General features: G+C 35.1%; 1 pseudogene; it reads left to right on the top strand.

Moving 5' to 3' along the window:
* The first annotated feature begins 2,002 nt into the window (after nucleotides 1–2,002).
* On the top strand, nucleotides 2,003–9,046 carry LOC139588950 (DNA excision repair protein ERCC-6-like 2; annotated as a pseudogene).
* Nucleotides 9,047–11,090: the final 2,044 nt, after the last annotated feature.

Here is an 11,090-nt window from a genome sequence, read left to right as displayed (position 1 = left end):
GAGTTAAAATCTGGCATTCTTTGAAGTTTGTAGTGGAGGTTTCATTATGATGTATGTGCATCGCCTTTGGTTTTACTACTCTTTGACAGAAGGATGATGGCTGCAAGTCCACAGCTTCTGCTGGAATAAGCAATTACCTTAAGCTTTGAATTCTGGGACAGGCTGAGTATCTCCTCTCATTCTCAACAGTAATAACTATATTGATTCAAGGTCAGCTTTTTGGTCAAAGACAGTAGTATGTCTTATAGCAGTTACTTTAGGTGAAGGTTCAAAAACTTAAGATTGATCCTAATGAGAAATTCTTGCTCTGTTACCTGATTATAGAAGAAACAGACTCAAGTAAATGTGAAATAGAGAGGATGCAATCTGTTCTCAATTGATGTAGTAGTCAATTGTCCTGTACCAAGCAAAAGATTAGAGCTTATGGAATGTCCTTGTCTGAGTTTGTTTATGCAGTAAAGCTACATGTGACACACATGGGGAAATGACTATGTATTACTCTAAAATTTGTGTAATTTTATCAAATTTAATTCTCCTGGGGTGTTGGTGCTGGCAAAATATTTTGGAGGAGTAATTAAAATCTGTAATGAATCTTAACAGTTTTTATAACTTGAAAAATATTTCTGCTGTTAGTTTGCTAGAATACATTCAAATATTAGATACACTTGAAATCATACCAAACGTACGTTGTTTAACTCAGAAAGCTTGATATAAATATAGTTATCCTAAAGTATTCTAAAATGTTAAGGTAGGTTACCTTCATTTTCTAAGACAATTAAGGTATTGACTGTTGACTATATATTACTTGTAATTCTCATTCTACAACCTTATTTTTTAGAACAGCAGATGTGTTCATTCAGAGACTGCTTTTCCATTAAAAAAGCTAAATTCAAAGGAAAAACTAATGTCCACATCAAAAATAGTTTTGAAATATTGTAAGGCTCATTTCAAACTGGAATTTATAACTCACCATATGTCTCTGAAGTACATTTTGTTCAGTAGTGTGTTCTTGGCAAGTAGAAAAGTAATTCTAGTTTATTTAAAATTCATGTGAAAGTAGTTACTTTTTTTTGCTAATTGTATTTTTTGTCTTCACCATGTGGACCTCATTTTTAAAGAAACTGCATGAAATTTATTACAATTTACTATTACAATTTTTCTTCCTTGACCTACAGAATAATTTAGGAAGAAATTCTTGTCTGACATGTACTAGATTGGGTTTAAAAGGTCCCCTTCCAACTCAAACTACTCTATCAGTCTGTATAGAAGAGAGAAGGAAACAAGACCAAGAATGGACAGTCAGGTATCAAACATTTCTTGGTACTTTGTGTATGTCCTGACAGCAAAGAAACATTGGTAAAATAAAAATAATATGTAGCAATAGCATATGTTCAAGAAAAGCATAGAGAAGGGTCATAATAATTAATATGTATAATTGGAAAAATTGCTAGGGGAAAAAAACCCCAAACCAACAAAAACCTCCAAAATAGACCAAAAAACCACAAGGAAAAACTGCAAAGGGGAAAAAGACTAGTTGAAATAATTTAGAATTTGGTTTGCATAGATAAGGACGCTGGAATGCAGTATCAAATCATCAAATTAATAGCAATAATCCAAAACCAACTTCAACTCTCAATGTATTGGGAAAGTCATGTGTTTTCTCAAGTTTTGAGGGAAGTGGGAAAATATAAATTAAGATATGACATAATGGTTTGTTATTTGTTGTAAGACGTTTTTCAAGAGGTTAGTCATACTGAATTTACTGTTTCTTTCTTTTCTGTTTTTTGGGTGACTGCAAGGCAGCTAGACATTTTAGAAGGCTATTCTTGTTTATTATAGGAATGTAAATAATGAAACTGTGCAATGATAAATTTCTTGGGTATCTGACAGCAGTGGTTTCATGCACACCTAAGGAGAAAAGTCTTATAACACTGGGGGCAAGGTTTATTGATGACTTCCAGTCATCAATAAACCTTGCCCCCAGTGTTATAAGACAATATATATCTGGCAAAATAGTTACTGCAGGGATACTTTGGGTAATGAAGTACTAAAAGAGAGGAAGGTGCTTGAACATGGTGCAACTATGGCTGAAGAATAATTATGCAAACATTTTCAGCTTCAGGCTTCTGAAGGATGTTCATTATCCTCCAAGTCTGATTTCTTAACAAACTGCCACAGACATCAGACAGTTTAAAAAACAAGTATCTCTGTTTCTCTACTTAATCTTACTCCCAGCTTCTTCCCACTTACTCTCCAATGCCTTTTCCTCTTGCTGTATTTAAAAAAGTGAAACATTGTTGTCCTTTGCCTTGCTTGAAGGGACTAAAGAAAAGGAATTTACTGGCTTAAGGTGTCCAATCATCTGAGTCATGTCAGATGATGCTTATATGTGGACTAGCATTCATTGTTCCAGAGTATAGAGCTGCCTCTTTATGTGTGTTAAAAGGACAGATACTGAAGTTTTGTACTGTCAAAGATAGACCAAAGTTTGATTTGGTAGGTTGATACTGTTTTTAAATAACTGCTGTAACTAGGCATCAGGAGACAGATTGCCATACAGAGCTAACAGGTCCAAGAGATGTAGATTCAAGATGGAAACTTGAAGTAGGTATTACTGCTGCCATTCTTCTTGAAGAGTGTTACCCTTAAATGGGTTCTGTGACACTTAATGTGCAGATAGTCTAGCATTTTTGCTACACTCTTGATTGCTGCATTATGTAATGTATAATTCAAAGGAATCAAAACTTGTTATTGGTATGCAAAACTCAATATATTTTTTCAAGAGTAAGGGAATTGCATAACAAAAGAAGAAGGGATCAAAACCGTCATAGACTAAATGGAACGTAAAAGGGGTCAATATATGCTTTCTTTGGAGTATTTTTCCATTGTAGTAATAATCCCTGAGTTTTCTAAATACTTTAGAAACCATTTTCAGAACAACTACTTAGTCTTCTTTCCATTGCAATATATAAAAAATGTCTTAAGTGTAGTAGATCTAGGGGGAATAGGAGAAGAGAACAAGGATAAGACAGGAAGGACCGACTACAGTTTTGTGGGTTTTTCCGTAGTTCACCATAGCACTTCATAATTTCACTTTATTGTACTTTTATTAACTTTTTCTTTGCATTTAGTTGGATATTTCTGGAGTGTAACTTTTTCTCATTTCATTTTTTCAATTAAAAAACACTGCCTTCTGCTAAACTGCTTGCATGGTCTTTGTCTTATATGTATGCCTTTGAAAGTAAATAAAGTGTGCATTTCTTTTGAACCTGCTGTAAAGGTTTTCTTGACAAAATGGAAGTGGACAAAGTTTAATAAAGTAGTAAAAATACTGCATTCAGTAATTCAATCAAAATTTTTTATCTTTGATGTCAGTGTAATTATTTTGCTGCACCTTGTGCCCCTCCCCCTCACATTTGTGAAAACAGAAATGTATAATGGTGTTATGGATAATTCAATATAGACAAACATCATTTGTCAGATGGCAAAAAAGGATTGGTTCAGTTTAAGTGAAATTTTCCACTTTGATCCATAGAAATTTTATAACATGCACTGCAAAGGCATATTGTGTTTAATGCATTTAAATATTAAGTAAAGACTTTCCTGTTTGCTGTCATTTCTGTCTGTCAGCATTCTTTTAATATACAGCATACAGAAGGAGTTCTGTTTCCTTTATTATTCCATCATACAATATCCAAGTATGACATATTGAATGTCATACAGTGTGACATTCCATAGTACAAGCAGATTAAATGTGCTAGTGTCTGTAGCAGAACAAGAGTCAGAGACTTCTAGCTGAATCAAGTTGTCTTGATTTCTGTCTTGCTTCATGAAATTGTCTTATGCGTGTGATAAGTGTGATAATTCGTGTGAGCATGACCAGCACTATACACGGCATTTCATGTAGAAGCGAGGAGTGTGGACACAGTAATTTGTCAGTGAAAGGGCTTGGGGAACAGAAAAATACAGAAAGCTGTTGAAAAGAAGTTTTCATTATGAGATCAGTGATTCAGAGGGCAGATATTGAAAGATAATTGAAAATATACTGTCCATGAGATGAATGAATTTAGAAGGGCCATGCAGGAAGTCAAATTCAAAAGAAAGCAAAATAGTGTAGAATATTGACAGCACTGGAATAATGACTGAAGTTTTCCACTTTTTGATAGTAATGCTAATAGAAAGTTAGAATATTTTCATCTCATTTTTCAAGTCTTACTAATGCGTAGACCTTGTCGCACATTGTGTCATTCAGAGTAATAAACATCAGATTTGACCTTTAACAAACATGGAGCCATCTAAAAAAACAAAGTGTTTTGGGTTTATTAAAAAAAAAAAAAGTTTATTTTTTAAAAAAATAAGTTCCTGGGTTTAGGAGCTGGGTATTGGGCTTTCTAAAATGTTTGCCTGTTCAGCAGTCAGTTGTTGTGTTTCAGCCTTACTGAGTATCCTGAGTAACCAATTGCCTTTGCTCTGGGGAGCTGGGAAGTTTTTCAGGAGTAATTCACAATGGCTGCAGACTTTCACTGGAATTTGCTCCTGCAGTTCTTGCAATAATTTTTTTTACAGTAACTATTTCTGCCATGAGTTAAAAAAACCCCACCTTTAAACAACTTATTTAAGTAGAAGAAGACATGCTCTTTGTATATACTTGGTGGTATTTTGATGTTGTTCTTTTGGGTGGTGCAGTGTACCTGTGCACCTAAAATTTTATGCTTCCTGAACTCAGTATTGCCTTTGTGCATTTATATGCAATTAATAATACTTCTAACATTAAATGTGGTTCTTTGCAAAGACAAGCAATTTTATGACTTTCAGTGTGTTTAAAATACTTGGCTCTTTTCCCAAAGATATTAAAAATCTTCTTTGTTTGAACAGATGTGTAAACCAAAGTATTACTGCCTTATATACTTCAGTCTTGTTTAATGAGAGGTAGATTGATGTACATTTATGGGGGTTTAACATAACTTTAAGACAGACATTTACATGGTTTGCCTTGTATTCTATTCAAGTTATACTTTCTTGAATCAAGTTATATTTGCTTGAATTAAATTATACGGCCCTAATATCCTAACAGAGTGAAAAATAGTTTGTCGTATCATAGTGAGATCAGAATACTGTAAGTGTTTTTCCCAAAAAAAATCCATAAAAATAAATATTTTTTAAAACCATGGTTGCTTTCTTCTTTGAAAATACATTTTCCAAGTAAAAAAGTTAACAAATATATATAACTAGCAAGAGAACTGTAGCATATTTATCCTGTAGATAACATCTACTAATTCAGTCTTAATTTTGTTACTAGTATTATACTATTATTGGGAGAATAGGGTTTTTATCTTAATTGGGATGGGCTTTCAGTGTTGTTTAGAGTAACATAATGGTGAAGTAAAATTTTGGTCTTTGGAGCTGTACATTTGTCTTACAGTGAAAATTTATGCCTCTAGTTTCTGTAATATTAACATCTCTCTCTGTATGCTGGTTTGAGGTTACTTACCAAAGTAGTGGAGTGAGAACACATGTGAGATCCTAAGGCTCAAGAACATTGTGAACAGCCCATGAAAATAAAGGAAATGGACATGGATCAAGTAGAAAAACATTGGGAAGAAACAGTGTAGATTTGAAACCAGATTTTGAACAGCAGATGACAAGGTGTGAATGCAATTTGTGATTTAATCTCTAAAGTAGAGTTTGTAGGGAGACTCAGGATATCACTAAGCAGCTATGTTTTGGCAAAGGGGAAGTTGTGGTGAGAATTTGTGAGAGTTTAAGAAAAATAACTCAGGTTTAAATAGGATCATATTTTTGTGCAAGATGTCAGAGAACCAAGACTTCCCTTCAATGTCCCTGGAATTTTGCAACTGAGCAGGGAGTGTGCATTTCTGCTCCAAATCCCAATCCTAGTGTTCAGTCTAGTAATGCTAGTTACAAGGGACAGAATTGGGTGCCATTGGGTGCATTGTTACATCAGAGGCACAGCTGTTCTAATGACTTCCATGTCTCCTTTTACTAGAAAAATTGTGAAGTTCCAGAAGACAATACTTCAGAGAAGAAAGTTGTTAAGGAAAGGCAAGAAATGTTGAAGAACAGTAAGCAACAGCATCTGTATGTTACACATCCTGTGACCCAGAGAAGCAAAAGAGTACACAGAGTAGGTTCAACCACCTTCTTGATTGGAAGGACACCCAAAGGAATACGCAGGTGAGACTGCTTTGCTGAGTTGGAAGTAAAATTCTAAGGTTGAAACAAACTTCCTTTTGAGTAGTTGCATTTGTTTTTGTTTCAACCCTGCTGAGGCAATACTGTTACTTTCTATGGCAAGAGTAGAATTAGTGGGAAACTTCAACTCACACTACTCTGAGTACTGTAATTGATTAATAAAATTAATTGAATCCACAAATTACTCAAACGTGTTGATTCAATGGTCATATATTACATAACTCTGTAGATGTCATCACCATGAGTGTTTGTATTACGTGCATCATGGGCTACTACTGTTTTGTAGTAGCCCATGATGCACGTAATACAAACACTCATGGTGATGACATCTACAGAGTTATGTAATGATGCACGTTTAAACTGTATAGAAAGGAGGCATTTTATAATGTTTGCTTCTGACTGCCTATTGATTTTGCCCAGATCTCATCACTTGCATTGAATGGCTGTTAAAAAAAATGGGCTTCATGTTTCTTTTTTAGCATGGGTCTCAGTATTTTTCAATATCTCTTTTAATCCTTTTTCCCCCCCTGTTATTTTTGGAGGGATAATAATTTTTTGTTTCCTTGTTTTCTGTTTTCCCAAATGATTGCTGTTGTTAATAGGAATATTGATTTCCCTTGTTATGCAGATAGAAATTCAATAAAAATAGCCTGATGGTTTGTGGAAATAGAAAGTGGAAAGCTGTAGCTAGCTAATCAAACCTACAGAATAGGTATTTGGTAAATATTTTCAATTTGCCTTGAGACAAGTAAATTACTATATGAAAGTTGGTATCTAGGTAATGACTGTAAGCATTCAGAAGCTGTTATATCCGCTAGCTGGCTTCAGTTATCCCTACAGTTATTGTCAAAGTGCCAATAATTGTTAGGTTTTTTTACTATTATAGACACTAAAATTATAAATATTTATTATGCAGGTAAGGGAGAACCCTTCATTCTAAAAATGTTCAAAATTGTAATTAGTTATGAAAAATCTATTGAGGTAAAATTTTCAAAGTTGGTGAAGTGACTTAGGCTGTTATTCCAAGATCCTTAAGCCATATCTAGCAAAGAGCTGAAGCAATTCACTCTTGAGCATTGAGCAGGTTGTTTGTTAGCACCTGGCATGCAGCTAGACTTCGTAGTACATGTGGATGTGCCACGGAGTGAATGAGGATGATTACGTGTCTCAGTTTGTTGTAATTGGAGGGCAGAGTGGGGAGCTGTCTGCAGTCACCACACTCAAATGATTGGAGCTACCCAGTCAAGTGGTATTTGAGGCAAACAGGGTTAAATCTTCCTGCCTTTTGGAGCCCTCATAACAGGAAAGGCAACGTTTCATATCTTTTCCCATCGTGGGATTGTTGATCACTCAACTAGAGTGATCTGTTTTAATTAGAGGTTGTTTTTTTAGCAGAAACAAATATTCCATAATTCACTGGGTAGGATGATGTGGACAATGTCTCCTGTGCATGCATTTATCCAATTTTTGTTTAGCAAGTCTTTTTTAAAAGGACTTGGAACAACTACTTCCTCCCCATTTCCCCCACCCCCTTGTTAAGGGTGTCAGCATAACACATTTTTCCTTCTTGATAATTACAGGAGACAATTTGAGGAAATGGTATCTCACTTTAGTATGAGATCAGCGAAGGACCTTGCAGAACACATTGCAAAAGCTACATCAGAAACCAGGCAGAAAATGTTGAAGGAATTCTATGTTTCCAAGCATCCAGAGATGGAGTCTTTCTTCTCACTTGAAATACCAGCAGAAGCTTCACATAACTGTGAGGAAAGTGACCTGGGTACAACACGCTTCAGAAAAAGAAAATCCATTGTTAATTTTGGAAGATCCGAGTCTAGACCTTCATCAGCTAAAGGACTACTTCTGAGTGGAACTACAGAAACACAGACCCAGGAGGGCCATAAGGGAGAAGCAGAACAGCTTCACAAGGACTCCTACTTGCAAGATATGCTTGTTGATGCAAAATATAAACAATCACCCACTATTGCTACTCAACATTTCCAAAGAAGAAACAGTCAGGCATTCAAGGATTTTATGGCATCTGGCTCACTAAGCAGTAAATCAGAAATAATTGACGTGCTGTCTGTAAAAAGTTGTGAAGGACAGCAAGACTCAGAAGAAACACAGCTGCCAAAGGAAAGATCCATGTCTCAGTCAGAAAATGGAGAGAGAAAAGCTCAGATTTGCAAGAAAAATTCTTTTGAGAACTTACTTGGAGATACCTCTATTCTCAATGAAATCTTCAGAAATGATGGAAATGGGTCTACAGGATCACCAAGGACATTTTCTTCAGGACAAGCAGAAAAATCAAAGGGGAGACCAAAAGATTTCTGGGATATGCTGAATGAACAGAATGAGGACAGCCTCAGAAAGCTCACAGATATAGCAGTCATAGAGAAGCTTTGTGAAAGAGCCCCTCATTCCACAGTGACAGAAGAGAGAGAAGTGTGTGAAAGTTCTCTTTGGAAAAGAAATGAAACTTTTTTGTGGAAAAAATACAGTGCAGATGATTGAGATGAACCATCCACTGCTAAATCTTGTAGTGTAGTAAAATGAAAATTTTCTATTTAAGTTGCCCTATAACTATTTTATTTGAACTTTGACAGTATTATGCCACAAAATATGGTAATTCCATGAATTTAAAGGTAAAATGATGAATTCATATTTATAGTGATACATAATTACATTTTACAAGTGATTATTTACAAGTGAATATGTATGCAATTACATGTGCAGTGTATAGTACATATGTGCATAGTCATGCCTATGTACTGTGTGTTGTAACCTATGATATATAATGATTTTATATTAAATTTTTTTAGAATTTTCTGAATGCACTCTACTTTCTTTAATTCTGATTATATTCCTCAGCTCAACAGAAGTACTAAGTTATTTTTTCCCTTTACTTAAATTTGGACACCAGCAGTCATCTCAACACAATTTAGAGATAACAGGATTTGACAATGATACTTCATATATTTTCTGAGGTGCTAGAGACTGGAGGACTTCCTGAGACAAAGATGATGTCTTTGTGTTTGATGGATTCCCATCTTCCATGATTTTGCTCAGTCTCTGAAGCTGTGGATCTTGAAATCTTCACAGTATCCTATATAGTGAGTTTCTCAGCTTGGTTGATGTGAAGAACCACCAAGTTTTTTTATTTGATCTTTCTCATTAAATTATGTTAGGTGTCAAATTTAATCTCATTTACATTTTCATCTCCCTTTTTTTATAAACTTCTGTCATGTCTTTGTCAGGGAATATGCAGCACAGTATGTATTGGAAATACACAGTACAGTGTATATGTGGTAAGGAATTTCAGCATCTTTACAGGTTATAATCTTGAATTCTGGATGTAATAAAACTTCCAGATGAAAACTATACTTCACAGATTGGAAGGGTGTAAGATACTCAGTGTCATATCTCATTTGCCAAATAGTCTGTCACATTTTTCAGTGCTACGGGACCATGTGAAGAGTACCTTGTAACAAACAACTGGAAGAGTCCATGGCTTCATGTTGCTCTGGAAACCTTAACCCTGATTTTTGATTTTTGTAAGCATTGGTATACAGGTTTACATTCAGTATACTGTATAAATTGTTTTATGTCAAGGGTAAATGTTATGAATTTTAAAACCCTGGACATTGAACCTGCACAGCAGCAGTCTGTGAATGGTGGTAGTTTTTGTGGTCTGGAAGACTGCCCACTGGAAAATAAGCTTAAATTTGATCTGGTGCAGCTTCTGCTTTAGGTCATGGGAAGCTGTTGTAGACTATACTCTGTCTCTGTGGTAGCCATTGTGCACATATTATAAGTGGAAACCATCTGAAATCCTGACTGTGAAATCTGACTTAAGTACCTGAAACAGAGAGCTGAGTATTTAACATAAATGTTAAGTAATAAAAGCTTTGGGTTTTACAGGTAGCTAACATAAGTAAGATTAATGTGTTCCCTAACTTTTTCTTACTCTGAGTCTATGCTGTTACGACTTTACTATACCAAATGGTATATTGGTCAGTTGGAACAGCTTTTCAAGAAGAAGTATGAACTAAGAAAGTAAAAGAGGAAGCTGTAAGGTCTTACTCATTGGTACATTGGAATTACATACAGCTAAAGGAAGTCAGCCTAAACTAGGTAATATCTACACCCTCATTATGTTAATAAATATGAAATAAATTAAGGCCTTTTGTTCATGGCATCAGTATTGATTTTCTTTACAGGTTAGTGTCCTTATGCTTAGAGAAGCAAACTGCTTCTTGGGTAAGAAAGAGAAAGTTTGGTGGAATAAAAACTCTGGTCATCAAATACATTAAAAAAGAGGAAGGGAATAACCTCCTTATGTCTACAGCAAAAAGAGGAGTTAAGTAGCTTAAATTGCACCAAAGATAATTGAAGTTAGATAATAAAGAAACCCTGTAGTATGCCAGTATTTGACATAATCAAAAATAAGAGAGAAAGGTACCTGCTGAAAGTTACATGGATGAAACTGTCCTTGTTTTAGGCCAGAAGGAGGGACTGATAACCTCCACCTAAGGGCCAGAAGGGGCTAGATAACCTTGTTTAATTTCAGCTGATATTGGTGTACTGAAGGAAGGCTTCACGTTAGCACCATCTTTGTCAGTCATGGTGTGAATCAGTAGGTGCTAGACAGAGTGAAATCTGATTGGGATGGGTAAGATTTTTATTGATGACCAAGTACGAAGCTGTTATTTTCCTGAAGTAATCAGGAAGTTATGTTTCTCTTACAAGGTGATGGTATGCATAAATCAAAACTTCCATAGATGTGCATGTTTTATTCGCATGCATGCCAAATACTGACAGTATATTTGTGGAAATCTATTTGCACAATCTATATGCAATTGAATTGAGCTATGGGA

The sequence above is a fragment of the Agelaius tricolor genome, unplaced genomic scaffold (assembly GCF_023055355.1).
Source record: "Agelaius tricolor isolate 1412-34295 unplaced genomic scaffold, bAgeTri1.0.p SCAF_4, whole genome shotgun sequence".
Taxonomy (NCBI): Eukaryota; Metazoa; Chordata; class Aves; order Passeriformes; family Icteridae; genus Agelaius; species Agelaius tricolor.
This window is presented reverse-complemented; position numbering and strand designations above follow the sequence as displayed.